General features: G+C 41.2%; 1 pseudogene; it reads right to left on the bottom strand.

Moving 5' to 3' along the window:
- Positions 1 to 1446: 1446 nt before the first annotated feature.
- LOC136523379 (mitogen-activated protein kinase kinase 3-like) overlaps positions 1447 to 22437 on the bottom strand; it is a 45615-nt pseudogene continuing 24624 nt past the window's right edge.

The following is a 22437-nucleotide window of genomic DNA, read 5'->3' as shown; positions in this document are numbered from 1 at the left end:
CTGACCCTCCTCCCTATAAAATATGTTGTTGATCACACCCCAGAATTGGAAATTTTGGGTTGTGCATAAAAAAACCTAAAAACATAATTTGTTTTAATAGTTTCATAAATCTTTTCAGGCTTAGTTTAGTTTAGCACAAAATAGTTGTAAAAAATTGTGGATTTTCAAACTTTTCCGAACTAATATGACGGGCTTGTGCTTTCTTCTATCCCTGCCACGCTTTCTTCGTCCACGCGCGCAAGGGCGCGCGCTTTCTACTAGTACATTACAAGGTGAAGCAAACATGACCAAACGGTGCTTCCGATATACAGATGGGCAAAACTTCCGTGCTCATTCATCCTAAAATGTTGTACATGTATGTCATATATGTATAGTGATGGTATTCGCAATATATATATATATATATATATATATATATATATATATATATATATATATATATATATATAATATATATATAGAACTACTACCACGTAGCTGGCTATAAAATAACTTATTTTGTAGTCACTTTAAGTTACGATAATTACTATGTTAATTTACGAGATTATAGTAACTCCTTACTAAGTGGTTTACTATAACGTTATGGTAAATATCACCATATGTTATAGTAACCCAACTATCGTAAATATGTATTGACATTATCGTAAATTAGTATATAAAATTATCGTAAATGGAGGTGGATACAGAATAACTTCTTTTGTAGCTGGCTACTGAATATATTCTCCCTATATATATATATATAAGTTATTCTGTATCCACCTCCATTTACGATAATTTTATATATATATATATATATATATATATATATATATATATATATAATATATATATATATATATATATAGAACTACTATCCTGTAGCTGGCTACAGAATAACTTATTCTGTAGCCACTTTGAGTTATGATAATTACTATGTTAATTACGAGATTATAGTAACTCCTTACTAAGTGGTTTAATATAACGTTATGGTAAATATCCCCATGTGTTATAGTAACCCAACTATCGTAAATATGTATTGACATTATGGTAAATTAGTATATAAAATTATAGTAAATGGAGGTGGCTACAGAATAACTTATTTTGTAGCCGGCTACTGAATAGCCTCTCCCTATATATATATATATATATATATAGTGATGGAACCTATCACATGACACACACAAAGATCATTACACAACCCAAGCCTTGTCCGTAGATGGAAAGAAGAGAGAAGCGGCGGCAGGGGGGTCTCGAATATTGGTGTCAGTAAACTACAGCTCTGCACATCATCAGCTTCCAGAGGTGTTAACGGTCCTTCCAGGAGATCGACACCACGCTTGGATTCAGTCGCCACACCCTTTGCTTAAGGAGGACAAAAAATTAGAGTTCCCTGGAACTGTATATAAAAGAAAATGTATCAATTCTGTGCACAAAAATGGATACACAAAAACAACAAGGACACTGTTATTACTTGTAGGTGGCGAGGGTAGATCCTGCGGTAGTGAAGTATGAAGCAAGATCTATATGCAGGTCATCATACATGCTCAGGAATGGATGATTCTGCATCGAAGACAACAGGAAGGGAAGGGTAAGATAAGTGGTCTAGTCTTGCAGACCATTCCTGAAATGACCATGAAGATGTGAAGCTGTTTTTTTTTTTGGCTTACCAATAAGGCTTGTGCTGATGACCTATCATTAGCATCCTTGGAGACTGAAAATCACAATGAAAACATATGCATCAGATAGTAACCTTCTCTGGACAGATTACATAGCTGGACAAATCCGCAGATAGAGAATACCAAGACACAGCAGGAAACATATGATCCAAACTTTCTTGGTGTTACCTTCTACATGCTTTCCGTGCATATGTAATATACAAAGCAGGCATATTTTGACTTGAGCAATAAAACCATGAACAAGATATGCAAGCACCCCCATGATGTCATTTTAAAATACTAGTTCATAATTGCCAATGCAAAAATAATTGCTAACATGTCTCGAGTAGCTTAATCACAGGTAAGGATGTCTATAGGCAGCATTGGTATAGAGCAGTGTATGATTACCATGCAGAAATGAACGCACAGAATTCTGGTGAAAACTGGTCCCATGGTGCAGATGGTGGTGATTGCTCAACAACAGCTACGAGAAGTTCATAAAAGCTTTCACAAGGAGGAAACGGAAAGTTGCCGGTTGCACATTCCAGTATCACTTGTCCCAAACTCCAGATATCACTCAACCATGTTTCGTTCCACTGATTCTTTCTGGCTGTCAAGAACAGAAAAAATTGCTTTGGGTCATCAGAGCTAGTAAGATTCAGATTATTTCACACCAAACTGGAAGACACATTTGTGAGCTGAAAATCTTGCACTCACCGCCATGTAGTTGTATGTGCCAATAAATGTATCTCGTTGTCCAAAGGAGCTAGAAATAATCAGCCTGTTCGTTTGTTGGTTTCAGCCAGGGCTTATCAGCCAGCTAACAGTGTTTTTCTCTCACAACAAACCAGCACCAGCCGGATTTATCAGCCCAGAAATCAACCAGCGAAACAGGCCGAATGGCACTTACACCAAAGTCTGATATTTTTACTTCACCCCCTATGTTTTATCAATATATTCGATGGCTTCAGATCACGGTGTATAATGAGCTTCTCATTATGCAAGTATATGAGTCCTTTTAGTATCTGCACAAGAAAGGTTTAATTTCAATTATAAGGTTCATGAGAGTGTAGCATGTTAGCTTTAGTATTATGCAAGTATATGAGTCCTTCAGCTCACCTTTGATTTATGACGATAGTTATCTGCTTTTGATTCCTTGTTATGCGTTAGATAGAAACTTGCTCTAGTGTTTAAGGGGAAATGACAGCTGCGAGCTCATCCGTGTCTTTGTGATGTCCATTTTGATCTTCCCATGACCTGGAATGTGAACCTGCAGTGCTATTATTGCTTGAAATAAAATGTAATCTAGCAAAATTAGATTCTTTTCTCAATAAAAAAATATTGAAAGTGGGTTGATACATATGGTACATTATTTCAATAAGGCTAGTTAATGTCTCTGTGCTACATCATATATATTTTCAAAATGAGTGGGTGATCGGTATTGGATTTGGACTACAACTGACTATTGTTAGAACTTTTGATCTGCTTGTTTGAATTTTTTTGCCTTTGTTTGTTTCTGAAATGAAGTAAGGATGCTACTACAATTTATTTAATTGAAGAGCTCTTAATCAAATTGGGTTGCTGTAAATTTTTGACAATTTGAAGTGTCTAGCTTATCATTGTCAAACTATTCGAGTCATGGCACAACAAGGTTTGATAGTTTAAATTTTTGTACATTTCTGTTTCATGATAACAGATAGATCTTGACAACCTGACCTCTTTTCTTGTTTAAATTATGTCTGATGATATCTACGTATTTCTCATTAGTTTCAAAATTTAATAAGTTTGTGTTCTATTTTATAGTAAACACTACAGAACTTGTCTTTGCTATATTATGTAAAAAAGCCACTGTAACTGGAGATAGGTGTGTATTTCTCATCTCTATACTGTGTACACATGAGATTTTCTGATTGAATTGGCCTCACAATATATAGTCTGATAGCACGTAATAATGGAATTCTGTTGGAGTTCACTTAGCCACAGTTACTGTTTACTGTCTCCTATTTTCCTTATTTCAGTTCAGAATGAGTTGCTGTTAAATATATAGAGTAGAGCTGATGGGTAATGGTGTTTTTCATGTCTTGGATACCAATCTGTATCTGTACGTACGTGTGTACTTTGTGATGACTTGGCTTTTGGCAGTGAATGTTACATGTACTACCATGATAGTCTAAGTATGTTTTATAGCGATCTGCTTATTAAAATCTTTGTGAGGCATGTGCTAACCTCTTATTTCTCGCTTGCGTTTGCAGGTAATAACACCATAAAGGTTGTCAGATTTGGTAAAGTCTAGCTTTTTGTATGACTTTGGTGAGTGTTTGAATAGTAATGGACCTAGGATGTGAGACTTCGGTTGTATTTAAGATGTGCTTTATTTTATTCTATAAGTTTGAATCTGGTTGGTCTGATATGGCATTGAATGTAATGGCATTGATAATTGATTGAAGACCTATGTACTAAATCAGTTCAAAATTAAAGTTCGCTTGACTTTTTTGACCCCAAGTTTGACCACTCGTCATATAAAAAATTTATGCTAAATATCACTTCTTTTGTTGTGGCTTGTTTTATTAACAAAAGTTCTTCAAGAATGACTTAAATTTGACTATGTTTGCATAATTTTTTTTAATAAGACGAGTGGTCGAACTTGAGGTAAAAAAAGACAAACGAATTATGATTTGGAATGGAGGAAGTATTGAATATGCTATTGTAAAGCATATATTGGGCTTTTTTGTTTTTCAATTGGCTCGTTTGTGTTTAGGCTGGTCTAAGAAAAATGTAGCCTAGAAAAAAGAATATGGGCCAGCCTAGAAAATATGTGGTTTGGCATGGCCAAGCAAAAATGCTATGCGGGCGGGCCCTAGTAGTATTTGGTGGCCTCAACCTAAAAATGGGCTGAATAAGCTTTAAAAATAAAATGTGCTGACTTTTAAAATAAATTGGGCCCTAACAATGGGCTTGGCCCATTATATACATGGCTGCTATATGGCTTTAGACAGGCCAAATTCAGTTTTATGACGTTTCTAGACTCTGCCATCTTAGCGCCACATCAACGAGTCATCCTATGTGGCATCTACTTACGTGGCAAAGTCCATGGAACCTATGACATGAAATCAGATGTCATAACTTTATGACTTGAACACCTAAACATCACAAGTTGTCATTAAAGACGCTCATCTTTTGACATTTCATTTTTCATCAACTTGGTGTCACAAATGACTTATGATTTATTTTTCAAGTATCATGACCAATATCAGATGTCAAAAGATGACACATTTCTTGTAGTACATCAAGGCCTACGCTCAGTAGTTTAACGATGACTTCACACGGATCTTGCATATGCAAGCTCAAGACATGGTTCCCGGGGGCCGGATGGTTTTCTCCATTCTTGGACAACGTTTTGATGATAAGCCGGAGAGTGCCATTCTATTTTTGGAATTCACAAATGCCATCCTACACGAAATGGCATCAAAGGTACTGTATATGTCAACCATCACGCATATGTAGTTACTAGATATAAGTATATATATAATATGTGGTGGTGATTATTAACATGATTTGATCGATAATGAGAAACTTGACTATTTCTACATACCAATGTAGAGGCCGTCAGAGAAGGAGTTGAAGGAGATAATCGAAGCTGAGGGTTCATTTTTAATCGACAAGATGGCTGCCCATGAATCTCTTGATCAGAACGGCATTGTCACGCCAAAGACAGGGGCACGCGCGCTGAGAGCTGTAATGGAGCCAATTATAGCATAGCATTTCGGGCCATCTACAGATGCTATGGACATGTTCTTAAGGATCACGGAGAAGTTCATCAAGATGTTGCCTATAGAAGAGTATGCAAATAAATCCAGCGCTTTCATTGCTGCGTCCCTCACGAGGAGGACATGATCGACCGCAACGTATATGTATGTTTGGCAAATCATAGGATTACATGCATCAATGCATGTAATAAACAATTTTTAAAATAATTTTTGGGCCATGTGTCGTGGGGTCAGAACCACGACAAGCATTGTTATTCGAAGTGGTGTTAGAGTGCGTGTCTCCGGTGGACTCAAGAACACAAGAATCACAGAGGGGACGCAATGGTTTATCCTGGTTTGGGCCAATCGATGCCCTACATCCAGCAACTTATGATCCTTATACTCAAGAGCATCCAAGATCTAAGGGTTACAACAGAGTGTATAGGATAAAGAGAGAGATTTGGTAGGGGATCACTCGGTGCTGATCCTAAGAACACCTCGCCGCCGGTGGAGCCTTCCCCCTCACCGGAGAGGTGGAAGACAACGGATGCGGTGGACGAGCTCTCGATGCCCCTCTCTGGGTTGCTCTGCTCTCGGTGTAGAGCTCGAGTGGAACTATGAGGACACGAATGATCTACGTGGAATCGTCCTCTCCCCTCTTAGGGTCCAACCTCCCCCTTACATTCCAAGGTAGGTCGGGTACATGGCGGTTTGGGGGAGTTGATCCTATGGTCTACATGCGCCGGAGTCCAGGAGGGTCTTGCAGCGGCGTTGTGTGGACCATGGCGATGCCGTGGAGCCAAAGAAGCTCTGGGCATCGTCCGACTGCTCTGTTCTGACACACTGATGAAAGCTCTAGTTTGGTTTTGGTTAATTGATGCAACCCTAAGTGCTAACCTAGTTTATCAAAGTGATCATGAGATAGGTAGCACTATTCCAAGTGATGAAGCAATGACGAAGATCATGACAATGGTGATAGCATGGTTATGATCAAAGGCTTGAACTTGGAAAAGAAGAAAGAGAAAAACAAAAGGCTCAAGGCAAAGGTATAAAATGTAGGAGCCATTTTGCTTTAGTGATCAAGACACTTAGTGAGTGTGATCACATTTAGGATAGATAGCCATACTATTAAGAAGAGTGAAACTCATATCAAAATGCGGTTATCAAAGTGCCACTAGATGCTCTAATTCATTGCATATACATTTAGGATCTAGTGGAGTGCTAACACCCTTGAAAATATTTGTGAAAATATGATAACACATGTGCACAAGGTGATACACTTTGTGGTTGGCACATTTGATCAAGGGTGAAGGAGATAGAGATGATAGAGGGTCAGTCTCGCTGTTTTTCAACTGACCGGACGCTGGTCTCAGGGGGACTGGCGCGTCCGGTCAGGCGTGGCAGTGATTACCTGGTATCGGTCATGTGACCGGACGCTGGGCCTCTAACTAACCGGACGCTGGAATGATGCGTCCGGTCAGAGCTGACGTAGCTGCACAGAAGTTAGGGTAACTGATCGGACACTGGCCGTGTCCGATCAAGTACCACCGGACGCGTCCGATCAAGGTTTTATGTCTTTGGAAGCTTACTGGAAATGACCGGACGCTGAGGGTTCAGCGTCCGGTCACTTATGGCTGAGTGTCCGGTCATGTCATGACCGTTGAGATCAGACGACTCCTATTGCACACAGGATGACACATGGCCACCATCGGGCGATCGGATGCTGAGCCCTATGTCTGGTCAGTAGGACCGGAGCGTCCGGTCACCCCGATCAGTGACCAGTGAAGGGGTACAATGGCTCTATTTAGTGGGAGCTTCTATTTAAGCTCCATGGCCGGCTCTAGCTCACACTCTTGCACATTTTCATTGACATAGCAACCTTGTGAGCTTAGCCAAAGCACTCCCACTCATCTCCATCATTGATCCATCATCTTTGTGAGATTGGGAGAGAATCCAAGTGCATTGCTTGAGTGATTGCATCTAGAGGCACTTGGTATTTGTGTTGCGTTGTGGATTTTGCTTGTTACTCTTGGTGGTTGCCACCACCTAGACGGCTTGGTGCAGTGGTGGAGGATTGGCACGAGTTGGTGATTGTTCGTGGCCGCCTTTGGTGATTGAGGGGAGTTGTACCTTCCCTGGTGGAGTGCCGAAAGGTAACTCTAGTGAATTGCTCGTGTCATTGAGTTACCTCACTTGTGAGTAGGTTCTTGCGGTGTCCAATTATGTGGATGAGGTTTATGAAACACCTCTTAGCCGCCGAACCACCAAGTGTTTGGTCGACACAACGGGGACATAGCGTGTTGGCAAGCACATGAACCTCAGGAGAAAATCGATTGTCTCTTGTCATTTGTATTCTCATGGTGATTGGCTTAATCTTCATCTTGTGATTGGTTCACTTCTTTACACGGCGGTATAATCACCCTACTCACTCATTTATATTCTTGCAAACTAGTTGTGGCAAGCTCTTTAGTGTAATTAGAATTAAGAGCTTGCTTTGTTTTTAAGTTCATCTAGTGGAGCTCTTTAGAGTAGGAAGATTGAGAGCTCTTAGTGAGTAGTATCTTTGCAAGTTGTGTGCCTAGTAATAATTTAAACTAGAATTGTTGGATAGGTGGCTTGTAACCCTTGTAGAGCTAGAGCAAGTTTGCATTTCACTATTTGTCATACTAATCAAATTGCTCTAGTTGATTTGTAGATTTTTAAATAGGTTATTCACCCCCTCTAGCCATATCAGGACCTTTCAAGTGGTATCAGAGCAGTGGTCACCGTTTGATTGAAGGCTTAACAACCTCGGTGTCAAATTATGGCTCAAGTTGTGTTCAACCATGTGGGGGGCAAACCATCATTCTTTGATGGCACATCCTATGGTTATTGGAAGAGAAAGATGAGAATGTATCTTGGTTCAATAAATGATCAAGTATGGGATGTGACCGAGAATGACTATGCTATCATTGATCCCGATGATCCCACCAACCAAGACAAGATCAACAAGCAATGTAACACAATGGCTCTCAACACCATATACAATGCTATTGATTCTAAGGTGTTTGAGCAAATCAAAGATTGTGAAAGAGCAAATGAGGTGTGGAGGAGATTAGAGGAAACGTATGAGGGCACACTGGTGGTGAAGAGTGCCAAGTTGTACATTCTCAAGGACAAGTTGACAAGTTTCAAAATGAAGGATGATGAGAGCATTCCAGAGATGTTCCATCGATTGCAAGTCATTGTCAACGACTTGAAGGTATTGGGAGAGAAGATCAAGGATGATGATGTCTCTCATCGATTCTTGATGTGCTTACCTCCAAGATTTGATATGTTGAGATTACTCATCATAAGAGGAGGATTAAAGGACATTACCCCCAACCAAGTACTAGGCGATGTCATGACCCAAGAAACATACCGTGTGGAAAGGGAGGGGGATGACAAGGATGACAAGAAGGAAGAAGAAGATAAGAAGAAGAAGAGTATAGCATTCAAGGATAGCTCATCATCATCCAAGAACAAGGGCAAGTCCAAGAAAGAATCAAGTAATGATGATGATCTTAGTGACATTGATGATGAAGCCATGGCTCTATTTGTGCGTAAAATGGGTAAATTCATGAAGAAGAAGGGCTATGGTGCAAGAAAGAGAAGAGATCACACCAAGAGCAAAGAGTATGTGAGAAGATGCTACAATTGCAAGAGCCCTGATCATGTTGTAGCAAATTGTCCCTACAATAGTGATAATGATGAAGATGAGAAGAAGAAGCACAAGAAAGATAAAAATGAAAATAAAGAGAAGAAGGAGAAGAGAATGACCTTCCAAAAGAAGAAAAAGGGTGGAGGCTATGTAGTCACTTGGGATAGTGATGGTTCCTTGGATGGTGATAGCTCTAGTGATAATGACAAGAAGTCTATCAAGAGAGCTCTAGCAAGCATCGCCATCAACAAGAAGCTCTCCATCTTTGACACTCCATCAACATGCCTCATGGCAAAGCATACCAAGGTAAAATATGATGAGAGTGATGATGATGAATATAAAAGTGACTCTTGTAGGAATGATAATGATGATGAGGATGAGGAGTACACCAAGGAGGAGCTCTTGGACATGTGTGAGCAAGTGCACGCTTGCAATGAGATGAAGAGAAAGGAGTGCAAAGAATTGTGCAAGAAAGTAAAATTTTTTGAGCAATCCTTTGATGAGCTCAATGCCACTCATGAGAGGCTAATAGAAGCCCATAAGAAGCTTGGCAAAGCTCACTCTAAGCTTGAAAAGGCTCACTCCTCTCTCATTGAGCAAGTCAAAGTGGAGGAAGCCAAGAAGGAGCAAGTGATCATATCATGTGATGTGGGACTAACATGTGATCTTATTAATAAATCTATTTTTGTTGCTCCCACTAATACTTCTTGTAGAAATATCACTTCTACTTTACCTTTGAGTGATGGTCTCACTTGTGAAACCTCACTAATGGTGGAAAATAAGACCCTCAAGAAGGAGGTGAATGAGCTCACTCGTGCCTTAGGCAATACCTATGGTGGAGAAGCCCGCTTGCTAAAGTGCTTGGGTAGCCAAAGATTTTCTCTCAACAAAGAGGGATTAGGCTATACCCCCAAGAAAGGCAAGGCGGCCTTTGTCACTCCCAAAGCTAGCTTTATGAAGGGCAATGATCGGTTTTACAATAAATACAAGCAAGTTGGGCATATAGAGTAAAATTACAAGACTAACAAGAACAAGCTACCTAATGTATCCTCAATCAAATTTGATTCTTGTTACATGCTTTATAAGGGTGCCAACGGTGTGAATGCTAAGTTCATTGGTACACCAATTGTGGGGCCAAAGAAGAAGGCCATTTAGGTACCAAAGACCTTGGTGACTAACCTACAAGGACCCAAGCAAGTTTGGGTACCTAAAAAGAATTGATCTTCTTTTGTAGGTAAATTATAAAGCCGGAGGAAGGTATTGGGTGCTTGATAGTGGGTGCACACAACACATGACCGGTGATCCAAGAATGTTCAATTCAATCAATGAAAACAAGAGCAATGGGTTTGATAGTATCACATTTGGTGACAATGAAAAAGGCAAGGTCAAAGGGCTTAGTAAGATTGCAATATCCAATGACTTGAGCATTTCCAATGTGCTACTAGTAGAGAGCTTGAACTTCAATCTTTTGTCGGTAGCTCAATTATGTGATCTTGGTTTCAAGTGCATATTTGGTGTGGATGATGTAGAGATCATAAGTGTAGATGGCTCGAACTTGATATTTAAAGGATTTAGATATGAGAATCTATACTTAGTTGATTTCAATGCTAGAGAATCTCAATTGACAACATGTTTGATCACTAAGTCTAGCATGGGTTGGTTATGTCATAGAAGGCTTGATCATGTTGAAATAAAACAATTAAACAAGTTGATTAAGCATGACTTAGTTAGAGGCTTGAAAGATGTCACTTTTGATAAAGATAAGCTATGTAGTGCATGTCAAGCCGAAAAACAAGTTGGTAACACACATATTAAGAAGAGCATGATGAGCACATCTAAGGCATTTGAGTTGATGCACATTAATTTGTTTAGACCAACCACTTACACTAGCATTGGTGGAAATAAATATAAATTTGTGATAGTGGATTATTTCACTAGATATACATGGATCTTCTTTCTTGGTGACAAGGGTAAAGTGTTTACAATATTCAAATCTTTTATCAAGGATGTTCACAAAGACTTTGAAACAACAATCAAGAAAGTTAAAAAATCTCACTGTGGGACAACGAGTGTCGAACAGGCCATCAGGGACAGCCGAACAGGCAAACAGGAGTTTGTTTAATATAATTTAAAATCTCACTGTGGGATCTCTCCTACAGTTTTTTTCGTAAAAAAAAAAAAATAGGAGCAGGTTAGGGAGGAGCACTAGCTACCATATCTAGAGCTGACGCAATATCAGGCCGTCATTTATACGACCCTGTACTGACTTGGGCCTCACACTACTCATACTGACTCAAGTCGGCCCAAAGCCATTTACATGTAGCCCACAACGGGCTAACAGAATACAACAGTACATCACCAATGTCTTCAACCCTGAACGCCACCATAATATATACCGGAAGGGATTTACTAGCGCCCGGACGTCCGGACACCACCCGCATGCTGCTGCACCAGCCAGCCCACCCATGCATGCCAATGGGGTATCGTTGCTACACGTGCACATCCGTCTCATGTCTTCCTCGTCCCGCCTCACACGCGTAACCCGCTACCATCCGCCTCGCCTCACCGCACGCCCACACCCTGGCTGCGCCCGCCACTCCATCCCCCTGACCCCCCTCCTCTCTCCGCGCGGGCGAGACCCGGGAGCCCGAATGAGTATGAACATGCCCCGTCCGCAGGACCCCAGGTGCGCCGTGCGCTCCATCTGCTGGCCCTGGCTCGCTGTGCCCCTACCCCAGCACCTGGGCTGTGCCCCCATGACTCTCTGAACATACCTCCGAAATACGAAACACTTGCAACATGAAACTCTTGAAAACAATATAAGTCTGAAGCATATGAAAAATTTAGAACATACACTTGCAACATATGTGTGAAAAATATGCAACATCCAAATAAAAAACTTGCAACATGAAATACTTACTGCAATATAAGAATGAAACGGCTGAAACATTTGAACATACTCTTACAACATGTGTGAAACATATACAACATCCAGATCAAAACGCTTGCAACATACATTTGAAACAGATGAAACACTTTGAACAAACGCTTGGAACATACCTCTGAAACACTTGCAACATATGCAACATCCCAATCTACTTTTGCAACATCTATATGAAACACTTGCAACATACCTCTGAAACATCTGAAACACTTGAACATACGTTTGCAACGTGTGCTTTAGCCCAACATCTCCTTGCTGCTGGGGAATAGAGGCTCGTCGGCGCGTGGAGTTCACCGATGTAGAGCTCGTCGATGGCGCGAAGCTCGCTGCTCCGGTGGAGAAGGTCATGGCGGGTCCCGTGGAGAAAGTTGTGGCGGGTCCTTGCGCTGGAGAAGCCCGCGGCACGCGGGAGGCGCGGTGGACATCAGGATACAAGAAAATTTGGACTTGACTCATACACCAAATTAGATAATGGCCAATCCAATAACTGAGCCAATAACTTACAAGGTGAAACAAAAATGACCAAACGGTGCTTCCGATATACAGATAGGCAAAACTTCCGTGCTCATTCATCCTAAAATGCTGTACATATATGTCATATATGTATATATATATATATATATATAGGGAGAGGGGCTATTCAGCAGCCGGCTACAAAATAAGTTATTCTGTAGCCACCTCTATTTACCATAATTTTATATACTAATTTACCATAATGTCAATACATATTTACAATAGTTGGGTTACTATAACACATGAGAATATTTACCATAACGTTATAGTAAACCACTTAGTAAGGAGTTACTGTAAATTAATATAGTAATTATCGTACCTCAAAGTGGCTACAGAATAAGTTATTCTATGGCCAGCTACAGAATAGTAGTTCTATATATATATATATATATATATATATATATATATATATATATATATATATATATATATATATATATATATATATATATATAGAACTACTACTCTGTAGCTGGCTACAAAATAACTTATTCTGTAGCCATCTTGAGTTACGATAATTACTATATTAATTTATGAGATTATAGTAACTTCTTACTAAGTGGTTTACTATAACGTTATGGTAAATATCCCCGTGTGTTATAGTAACCTAACTATAGTAAATATATATTGACATTATTGTAAATTAGTATATAAAATTATGGTAAATGGAGGTGGCTACAAAATAACTTATTCTGTAGCTGGCTACTGAATAGCCTCTCCCTATATATATATATATATATATATATATATATATATATAGTGATGGAACCAATCACATGACACACACAAAGATCATTACACAACCCCAACCCCAACCCCAAGCGGGGGCAGGGGAGGTCTCGAATATTGGTGTTAGTAAACTACAGCTCTGCACATCATCAGCTTCCAGAGGTGTTACCGGTCCTTCCAGGAGATCGACATCACGCTTGGATTCAGTCGCCACACCCTTTGCTTAAGGAGGACAAAAAATTAGAGTTCCCTGGAACTGTATATAAAAGAAAATGTATCACTTCTGTGCACAAAAATGGATACACAAAAACAACAAGGACACTGTTATTACTTGTAGGTGGTGAGGGTAGATCCTGCGGTAGTGAAGTATGAAGCAAGATATATATGCAGGTCATCATACATGCTCAGGAATGGATGATTCTGCATCGAAGACAATAGGAAGGGAAGGGTAAGATAAGTGGTTTAGTCTTGCAGACCATTCCTGAAATGACCATGAAGATGTGAAGCTGTTTTTTTTTTGGTTTACCAATAAGGCTTGTGCTGATGACCTATCATTAGCATCCTTGGAGACTGAAAATCACAATGAAAACATATGCATCAGATAGTAACCTTCTCTGGACAGATTGCATAGCTGGACAAATCCCCAGATAGAGAATACCAAGACACATCAATTATAGATGGAAACATATGATCCAAACTTTCTTGGTGTTACCTTCTACATGCTTTTCCGTGCATATGTAATATACAGAGCAGGCATATTTGCCTCAGTGTAACACTTGGCAAACAACACACGACATCTATAGTGCCGACAAACATCTCTTTGCCGAGTATTTTTTATCGGGCACTCGGCAAATACTTTGCCGAGAGCTGAAACCGACGCTCGGCAAAAAAAAAAAACGTGACGGCGCGGAGACGGTCATGGCGCGTTTGCCGAGTGTCCGAAATTTGACACTCGGCAAAGCAAACATGTTTGCCGAGTGCCCCGGCCATGACACTCGGCAAACATGGCTTCTTTGCCGAGTGTCAAATCCCGAACACTCGACAAAAACTGGCCCAGAATGTACAGATGTTGGCTTCTTTGCCGAGTGTCACAGCACAGACGCTCGGCAAAGAAGCCATTTTAGTCCCAAAATGTACAGATTTTGGCCACATGTTCGCTTTGCCGAGTGTTTTTACCTTGGCACTCGGCAAAAGGCCTCTTTGTCGAGTGTAACACTCGGCAAAGCGACCATATATTTCTAGTTTATATGGTTTGGTCACGTATAACGTACCCCACTCAAATAAATATTATAGGCATCACACATAGTTCACAATAAGCATCATACATAGTTCATATAGATATATTAACACATAAATGCAAATAAACTTCAGAATCACAAGTAGGTTCATTCACAACCACAAATGCAAATAAAATTCTCTGAGTGCTATGGTGTCCACTGAGTAGTCACTGAGTAATCACAAGTAATCCACAAATATAAATGCAAATAAAATCACAAGTAGTCACTGAGGAGGCCACGGTGTCCACTGTGACCACGCTAGGTCATGAGGCTCATTCGATGCCGCTGATTGATTCTGCACAAAGGAAAATAGATAAATCATTCTAGTTTCTAGTTTATTTTAGTTTGTAAAGTATAAATCATTCTAGTTTCTAGTTTCTAATTTATTTCTAGTTTCTAGTTTATTTCTAGTTTCTAGTGTCTGGGCATCTTTATAAGATTGATTCTGCATAAACTAGAAACGGTGATTATAAGGTTGTGAAGTGACTCACAGTGCCTAAAACAGTATTTGGAGCAGGTTGAGGAGGAGGGACTGGCATCGGTGGCGGAGGTTGACCAATTGCAGCGTAAACAACCCTCATATATTCAAACATCCGCAGTCGCTCTGCCTCCATCCTCTGTCGCTCTGCCTCCGCCCTCTACTGCTCTGCCTCCATCTTTGCCTCTAGCTCCTCCCGACGCCTCGTTTCTTGTTCCAGCTGAACCTACAATATTTCATCCCAATATTACAATGCAATGCAAAAGTATGTAAAAATCAATGAACGATGAATAAAACAGAAATAACCTGGAGTGCATTCATCTGGAACCGTGTAGATTCCGGCCGTGGGCGTATCGCCGGGCTAGAACTCGTGCTCCGTGCTCGAATCTAGGAGAGAGTGAGAGTACTGGCCGTGTCGATTGTGCCGTCGCCAATCCAGAACCGGCCATGCTTCTTGCCTCCTCCCGCCCTCATGACCACTTCTCCATCAAGGTCATGGGCGCTCGAATCATACTCTGGGCCATGGACCGCCCTTGCCATCGATGTGTATCCATCAAGGCAGCTATGGACGGACTCGTTGCTGTACGCTGAGGGTGGATCCTTTGGGTTGTAGGCGACGTCGGCCGTCGCCTTGCCCTTGTGGGCCAAAGCATATACCATGAACTAGGAGCAAGGCTCGCCACCATGTGTCGCCGACTGCAAAAAAAAGCAATATGATTAGAAATTATGTAGAATTGAACATTAGAATAAAGAAATGAATACGCGTACCCATCTAGCCATGTATTCTGAGTGGTTGAGGTTGCCTTGATGGTGTGGTGCGCCCGGCATCAGTAAATGCCGCTCCCGACAAGCGTTGTGATTCACCTCCCACGTAGGATCGCACCACCTGTCCACCATCCGGGCCCAGCACTGCAGATCGTAGGTGCACCACCACGGAGGCACCTACGTCATCAAGTATATGACATATAAGAAGATGAAATTAAGCGTAATTAATCTTAGAAAAAATAAGTATTAATATTCTATATTTACCTTCAGGTATTGTTCCGGGGTCAGCCTCATGGTTCTAACTGCACTTTTAGGGAGCCTCACTCTAAGAATTTCCGTGTGGTATTGGATCACGGCCTAGATGCGCGCCTCGTAGTGCATGTCCTTGACGAGTTTTTTGGTGGCTTTATCAGCCACAACATCTGCCTTAGCCTCGTATCCCTCCTCGCATCTACAGAAATCCCGCATATAGACGCGATGTATCCGGTCATTATTTCAAGAATGTCCAATCAATGTGATGTATTGAGCAATGTAGTGCGAGAAAGACTTACCCAAAGCTCGGACTTGACATGCTGCGCCTTGTCGGCGAATACCCTGCCATCCCGATCAAGGGCATCGGGGACGGCGGCATAGTGGACCCACGTGTAGGCCGGCTCGATAGTTCCGCCGAACTGCACTAGGCCAGGGAACTTTTCCTTGATCAAAAGACTAAGGATGACGTTTACAACTATGTCACCCAGAAACATATTTACACGAGATACGGACTTCTCTCCTAGAAGGCTAAAACATGGCATGCACTACTCGGAATTACAAGGAACACCAAACGCTGTAATTGCAGAGGTTGCATATTAATTCACAGATAAATTGATCATGCAATGCTGTTGACGTTTGGAGTATGAAATTGCAAAACACAACACAAGTACTGGGTAAACAACTCCAGCAGCAGGATAAATGCAATTGGGATTGTCCTGTTACTCTGCTATAACAAGAACAATTAACTGCTACTGTGTTTGATGCCTATGCAAAATAGGGCACAAGCTATAAGCAACATTTCTATTACTTCCTGGGAACACTATCAACACACACAATCAAGTTTCTGCCATCAATTGATATTGCTAGTGATCAACACAAAATTGATAAGGGCTGCACTGGGAGGAGGGGCTCACTGGCCGGGGGGGGGGGGGGCAGGGGGGGGGGGGAGGACGCCTGGCCGCCGGGGGGTGCTGGCCGGAAGGCCTCGGGCACCGAGGGTCCGGGGAGCGGCGAGGGGCCCGACGCAGAGAGAGCCCGACAATGGGGGGCGGCCCGGCGGCGGGGGTCGGGGCGGCGGTGATAGCGGTGGGCGCACGGGATGGTGGCGGCGGTGGGCGCATGGGCGGAGGTGTGTGCTGTCTAGTGTCTGGTGCGTGCGTGTGTGTGAGGCGTGGGGGTGACCAGCGCACCCTAAATCAAAACGGTTTGCCGAGTGCCCGCTGATCTAGCACTCGGCAAACCTAGGCTTTAGTCGAGTGCTTGATCGCGGGCACTCGACAAACCCCTCTTGTTTTTTTTCCCTAATTTCCAAATGCTAGAAAACTATAGAAACTGTGCAGTGGTGGGGCCGGGTGACGGACTTTGCCGAGTGTCCCCTATATGACACTCGGCAAACCAACTTCATATTTCATGCATATTTCTTCTCCTTTTTTTCTACTAATCGTGTTTTACTAAATTTGTTCCAATGTACTTTGAAAATACCTAGTTAAATTCACTCAACAATGCATATTTGATTTTTCTAGGAATATTATTCCATTATTTAATGCGGTTATAGCTCAAATTCAATTTATATCAATTAAAATTCTATAATTGCAGTTAATAAATTAAAATTATCAAACGGATTCAAAAAATTACCAAAATTGGACATGAACCGATCTATGTTATCTATTGCCTATACAAAAAATTTTGAAGTCAAACCCCAATTCGACAGTCACTTTGACTCTAAATCTTATCGAATTCTTCTCAACTGCTACAATTCTTCTTCTGAAATACTTCGAATTTGTAAAGATCATACATGACAGATTGTGCGAAACCTTCTCAATTTTTTACCACAGCCTCCACATATGATATCATGAGATCTTGACAAATCTCATAATTTTTAGACTTCGTTTACTTTTTTTAGAATTTAAAAACCATTCGACCACACGTTCGTGGTCAGTGTTTCCTAATAAGATGTTCGAAATTTCTATTCATTTCCTAGGTAAGGTCCTCACACTAGAGCTCAATAACATGAATATCATTTTCCTACTCATTTTATTCTATTATTTGAATCACTTGTAGTTCAAATTTGACTTATACCAAAAAATTCCTTGAAATGCAATAAATTAATTAAATATAGCAAACATATCTAGAAATATACCAAACCTTAACATGGAGTACCACATGTTGTATGTGGAGAGTTGTTGGCATGAAAATTCATCTCGCGCCGAGGCACACGAGCAAGCCGGAAGGGTCCGCTCGATAGAGCTGGAGATCCGTCTGGCTTCAACGCAGGGATGATCGATCCTGCGTACTCTCTCCGAGACGTGCCAATCAATTTGACCCTACAATTGACAAGGATAGAAAGTTTATCAGTAATTTAAGGTGGAACATATCGGTCTGTGCCCAGACAGTTTCAAGTGTGCCGCTTCGGGAGTAGTCGGACGCTGAAAGACGACTAAATAGCCGATCTACACAGAAATCGGCTATTATGTACTATAAAGCTTATAAGTTGCGATTAATTTCATATTGATAGGTACAGTACACGTATATGTAAATAAGATCATCAGCTAGGCAGATATCACTAGTGTAAACCATTAAGTCCGATGAATCTAATTAGGAAAAGACATAACACATGAACAAATCAACTATCTGATACGAACGGATCTACAAACGCTCTGAATCTAATCTGTTACCACCAACATTGAGGTTCGACCGGTTCGATGTCAGTTATGATGATAGTAACAATCTAAAACTGAAGAATCCGCAAACACATTCATACTTCGACAGGCTTTCCGAAAGACATGTTATACGTGAAGCCTCAGATGAATTGGCTAAAATAACCAATTTAGGTAAAAAGGACTATAAAAGATTCAGAAATAGCTCATCATCATTTGATCATTTAATAAAGATAAATCTAATGAACATATTAGATCTCATCTATCGCTATGACCAGTGGGGCATGAGGCAGAATCATGCAGGCCGTGGAAACAATAATAGATTTGACGACCCTAACTTATTGCTAATATCAACGGGGCTAACATATCTTTCAACCTACCCTTACTTCAATGGTCTCGTGGCGTGAACTGTATATGTGAAAGCATTCGATATCGGCTAAAACAGACAATTCAGGCATAGCGCACAATTAAGGTCATGTCCTATCAGGAACAGATCTACCAAATAACGGTCCCCGCTCCACGGTGCTAACAGTGGGGTGTGAGGTAGAATCACACAGGCCATGATAATGGGCCATGGAACGGTTTTCATTAGCCGATAGATCTATTTAAGACCCGGCATGCCTTAACCACAAACTATGCACGATTAAGATTGACATAAAACAACTGATAAAAACATAACAATAGGTTTAGATTAATAAATGATGGGTTAAACAGGATATAAAGCCGATCTAGATCAATCCCAATTGGGCAAAGTGATATTGCTGTAATTAAATAAATAATGACAGCAACAAGCAATATCGGTAACTTAATGAATCTACCCAAAGGACGCCACCCTTAGATAGAGCCGATAACTTGACCTTAATCTAGTTCGAGCAGCGGAGGTCGATCGAATCGATGCAGCCATATGAACATAAGTATAAGTCATGACGGTAGTTACAGACAAGCCGAAGGTCGGTCGAACCGATGCAGCCTTGCTAGCTGAAGAACTCACTGAGATCTACTCTACTTCTTACTCCTAAGGGGTGTTAGGAGCCAAAAAAGTAAGTAACTTGTATTTGATTGATTGTGTGTCCTTTACAATAGCTGGGGTCCTAATATTTATACCTGGAGCCTAAACATGAATCCTACTCGAGTACGACTCATTACAATCTTCGGTAAAAAAGAAAACATTCCCATCTTAAGATAACTTGGACCCTAATCTTTTCCCTTTTGTAGAGTCTGACATGTAGTTTCCCAATGCCAATTGAAGCTCATCATCGTATCTGCTGACGTCATTCAAAGAGAGCCGATCCTAGAGTCGCATCTGAATCAGCTGATATCGATCCTTATGCAATCGATTCCTTGATTGGCACGATTTTGGAAGCCTTCGAATTCCCGCGTTCTTCTCCCAAATTTTGGTGTAAACACATGCCCCCCAATTTTAGGATAAAATTGATTTTATTCCAAAATTCCTATTTATCTATTTACCACGCTGCAACCGTTCTATTCCGAGATATATGCATGACTCCTGACTTCTCAGCCTGATTTTTATATAATATCCCAACAGTATCTCTTCTAACTTACTCGGCCTGTTTGCTTTTCCCCTCTTACTTGAGCAAATCTTAACATCCGACGCCGTCATTGCCAAGGCCTCAAACCCTAGCAAATCCTCTGTTCTATCAAGCCGTTATTCAAGCGATCCTCATCAGACTCAAATCTATTTTGGCTTCAATGGCAACCAACAATCACGTTCCTGAGGTATGCTTTCAATTTCCCGTTCTCAAAGCACCGATCGCTACCCTGTATTTCCTTTGCTCTTAAATTTATTTCATCCGATTTCTAGGAAATGGGGAACAAAATCTTGATTCCATCAGTTGTTGCTTCCAATGTCTATTTTCTTGGACCTATGGGTGACCCTGATCCATCTGATTTCATCCATCAAGAAACCAACCAAATCCCCTTCAAATAGTCTGTAGTGGATTCGTCCTCCTAGAATATCAAAACTCCTTTCAGAAACTGGCCTAAAATGCCCAAGGGGTGGAGAGATTGGTTTCGTAGGGTATCCGAGAAAAAAGGATGGAGATTGGGAGGTATATGATTTGAATCAATGTTTGACACTCTCGTTGTCTGGGATGGAGAGGAATGATTCACTCTTAATTTCTGCATCTTATTTTTTTGTCCAATGTCCTGAACGCTTTCGTTTTTTGTCATGGCCTGATGACCATTACCCTGGCCGATGTTTACATGCTGACCGACCATAGAATAACTAGACTAATGCAACCTTATGAATACTTGAGTGTCGGTTCCAAGAAATTAGCCAAAATATCAGACTGTACAGGGTGGGCAAGTTATATTCTGAACCGTATTGGAGATGAATCAACTGTCAGTGAGAGGCAACATGTGGCCTTTCTGAATATGTGGTTGGAGAGATTCATCTTCTATGGGTCATCTTGTGGTTCGACTTACAATCATAAGCTTATGGCAGAGCATCTGGCAGTAGGCAAGGACATCCCTCTTGGAAAGTATCTGTTAGGGGCTACTTATCATCTAATGTACCAGGTAGCTGCCCAATTATTGAAGAACGAACCAAGTGCATACTATCAGGGGCCCTTGGTGGTTGATACAACAGTGGCTCAACCTATACATGCACAAGATTGTAAGGCCTGATCTCAGAAGTCTGAGTTTCCCTTCTTCCAACTTTGATGAGGAACATAGAGGCAAGGAAGGAAAGAACCCGACAGTGCATGAGCTATGGGGAGGCTGCATCAAGCCATAATAGTTGATATCGACATTGGCCATCTCTTCAGGAAAGTTTTACAGAGGGTTTGATGCAGACATCCTGACTTGGCTACCATACGATGAAGATGAGAACAATGAGCTGATCTTTCCATTTAAATTTCGATTTGAATTAGGCTGTTCGGACGAGACGATGGCTGCAATCTTTAACTCCTTCATCAAGCCCTACATTCTTCTAGCCTAAATTTCATCATGGTCATGGCAAAATAGGCTATAGGCTCCCTCCTTCTAGGCAACCTTCCAACTTATGAGTTCTACAATCCATCCTTCGTAGCCCGCCAGTTTGGTTTTGGTCAACTCCCCCTTCAATTGTTCTTGAAAAACAAACTGAAGCCAAGAGAAGATATCAATGAGGCGATGGAAGCCTCCAGAGTCTTTCAATTGGGATCAAATCTTCCTTCCCTTAGCATGCACGACTAGGATCAGGGTCAGCCTCTCTTCCACTCTCTTTGACTCCTGGTGGCAAGAATGGCACTCCCTTGTTTTCTATGGATTGGTCCACCCTTTGTGCATAGCTTCTAGATGGGGAATTTGCTTCTGACAGAGAGGTAACTTACCATCTCTTTCTCAAGGAAATTATTCGATGACTTTTCTTGCTAATTGTTCTAGCCGATCTTTTTAGGATGCTGAATTCAATCCTCCTAGGCTTAGATAGGAAGGGGCACTCTATAGGTTATCAGCCACCATGCCCAGTCTCAAGAATAGGATCGATCGCACCTTCATTGAAGAAATTAATGAAAATTCATGCTGCCCCCATGATTGTTGAACTTAAGTTCTCTCATGTTCACTAGCCTCTTCGGGTTCGCACAGTATCCTGTCGGGACTTTGAGTTCATTGAAGAAAGAAATAAGCGCATGTTTTTCTTCCTTCTTCAAGGTCTATGATGCAACCAGAAGTTCTAACTAGGCCATCCTCTAGCGCCATGTGATGCAGCTTCTTCCTAATTCCCAAGTGTTTGCATGTCTAAGGCGTGTGGCTAGTGAATCCT

The sequence above is a fragment of the Miscanthus floridulus genome, chromosome 18 (genome assembly GCF_019320115.1).
Source record: "Miscanthus floridulus cultivar M001 chromosome 18, ASM1932011v1, whole genome shotgun sequence".
NCBI lineage: Eukaryota > Viridiplantae > Streptophyta > Magnoliopsida > Poales > Poaceae > Miscanthus > Miscanthus floridulus.
The sequence above is the reverse complement of the archived record's forward strand: the minus strand, read 5'-3'. Positions and strand labels throughout refer to the sequence as shown.